This window comes from Chlorocebus sabaeus, chromosome 11, assembly GCF_047675955.1.
Source record: "Chlorocebus sabaeus isolate Y175 chromosome 11, mChlSab1.0.hap1, whole genome shotgun sequence".
NCBI classification, from domain to species: domain Eukaryota; kingdom Metazoa; phylum Chordata; class Mammalia; order Primates; family Cercopithecidae; genus Chlorocebus; species Chlorocebus sabaeus.
The window spans coordinates 6,987,892-6,990,256 of record NC_132914.1 but is presented as its reverse complement, the minus strand read 5'-3'; the positions used below and the strand labels follow the sequence as shown (position 1 = coordinate 6,990,256).

Sequence of the window (2,365 nt, the reverse complement as noted above, 5' to 3'; positions counted from 1 at the left end):
GAGCTCAAGTGATTCTCCCACCTCTGCCTCCTGAGTAGCTGGGATTACATTAAAAAACCAAAAAACAAAACAAAAAAACAGAGTTTCAGTCTTGTCGCCCAGGCTGGAGTTGCAACGGCACAGTCTCAGCTCACTGCAACCTCTACCTCCCGGGTTCAAGCGATCTTTCTGCCTCAGCTTTCCAAGTAGCTAGAATTACAGGAACCCACCACCATGCCTGGGTAATTTTTGTATTTTTAGTAGAGATGGGTTTTCACCATGTTGGCCAGGCTAGTCTTGAACTCCTGACCTCAGGTGATCTGCCCGCCTTGGCCTCCCAAATTGTTGGGATTACAGGTGTGAGCCACCACACTGGCCTAATTTTTAAAATTTTTCATGGAGATGACATCTTGCTATGTTGCCCAGACTGGTCTTAAACTCCTGAGGTCAAGAGATCCTCCCACTTTGGCCTCCCAAAGTGCTGGGATTACAGGTGTGAGCCACTGTGCCTGCTCTATTTATTTTTTTGATTTACAACAAAATGGAACACGTCATGAATGTGCGTGTCATCCTTGTAGAGGGGCCGTGCTAATCTCTATCATTCCAGTGTTAGTATATATGTTAGTATATATGTTGCCAAAGTGAGTAGTAGTAGTTTTTTGGTTTTTTTGAGATGGAGTCTTGCTCTCGCCCAGTCTGGAGTGCAGTCTTGCGATCTCAGCTCACTGCAACCTCTACCTCCCTGGTTCAAGCGATTATCCTGCCTCAGCCTCTCAAGCAGAGGGATTACAGGCACCCGCTACCACACCCGGCTAATTTTTTTTTTTTTTGTATTTTTAGTAGAGACGGGGTTTCCCCACATTAGCCAGGCTGGTCTTGACTCTTGACCTCAGGTGATCCACTCGCCTCGGCCTCCTAAAGTGCTGGGATTACAGGCGTGAGCCACTGCGCCCGTCCATTTTTCTTTTCTTTTCTTTTTATTTATTTATTTGTTTATTTATTTATTTGTGTGTGTGTGTGTGTGTGTGTCACGGAGTCTCGCTCTGTCACCCAGGCTGGAGTGCAGTGGTGCAGTCTCGGCTCACTGCAACCTCCGCTTCCTGGGTTCAAGCGATTCTCCTGCCTGAACCTCCCGAGTAGCTGGGATTACAGGCGCCTGCCACCACGCACAGCTAATTTTTTGTATTTTTAGTAGAGACGGGGTTTCACCGTGTTAGCCAGGATGGTCTCAATCTCCTGACCTCATGATCCACCCGCCTCGCCCTCCCAAAGTGCTGGGATTACAGGCGTGAGCCACTGCACCTGGCCAATTTTTATTTAAAAAAAAATTTTTTTTAAGTTTTTTTTTTTTTTGAGACGGAGTCTTCCTGTCACCCAGGTTGGAATGCAGTGGCACAATCTTGGCTCAGTGCAACCTCTGCTTCTTGGGTTCAAGCGATTCTCCTGCCTCAGCCTCCCAAATAGGTGGGATTACAAGCACTCACCACCATGCCCAGCTCATTTTTGTATTTTTAGTAGAGACGGAGTTTCACCATATTGGCCAGGCTGGTCTTGAACTCTTGACCTCATAATCCACTCGCCTCGGCCTCCCAAAGTGCTGGGATTACAGGCGTGAGCCACTGCGCCCAGCTGAAAACTATATTTTAAAAACGAGGCCAGGCATGGTGGCTCACGCCTGTAATCCCAGCACTTTGGGAGGCCGAGGCGGGTGGATCACCTGAGGTCAGGAGTTGAAGAACCACCTGGCCAACATAGTGAAACCCTGTCTCTACTAAAAATACAAAAATTAGCTGGGTGTGGTGGCGCACACCTATAGTCTCAGGTACTTGGGAGACTGAGGAAGGAGAATCACTTGAATCCAGGAGCCAGGAGGTTGCAGTGAGCAGAGATAGCGCTACTGCACTCAGTCTGGGCGACAAGAGTGAAACTCTGTCTCAAAATAAAATAAAATAGGCTGGGCACAGTGGCTCAAGCCTGTAATCTCAACACTTTGGGAGGCCAAGATGGGTGGATCGCCTGAAGTCAGGAGTTCCAGGCCAGCCTGACCAACATGGAGAAACACTGTCTCTACTAAAAATACAAAATTAGCTGGGACTGGTGGCTCGCGCCTGTAGTCCCAGCTACTTGGGAGGCTGAGGCAGAAGAATTGCTCGAACCCGGGAGGTGGAGGTTGCAGTGAGCCGAGATCATGCCACTGCACTCCAGCCTGGGCAACAGGGCAAGACTCCATCTCAAAAATAAAATAAAATAAAACAAAAACGGGCTGGGAGCAGTGGCTCATGCCTGTAATCCTAGCACTTTGAGAGGCTAAGGTGCTGAGTTGAGGCCAGAAGTTGGAGACCAGCCTAGACAACATAGCGAGATCCCCCACCTCTATCAAATAATA

The 2,365-nt window shown here is 48.5% G+C and overlaps 1 pseudogene; it reads right to left on the bottom strand.

Moving 5' to 3' along the window:
• Positions 1–514: 514 nt before the first annotated feature.
• On the bottom strand, positions 515–611 carry LOC119620763 (U6 spliceosomal RNA; annotated as a pseudogene).
• Between the last annotated feature and the right edge of the window lie 1,754 nt (positions 612–2,365).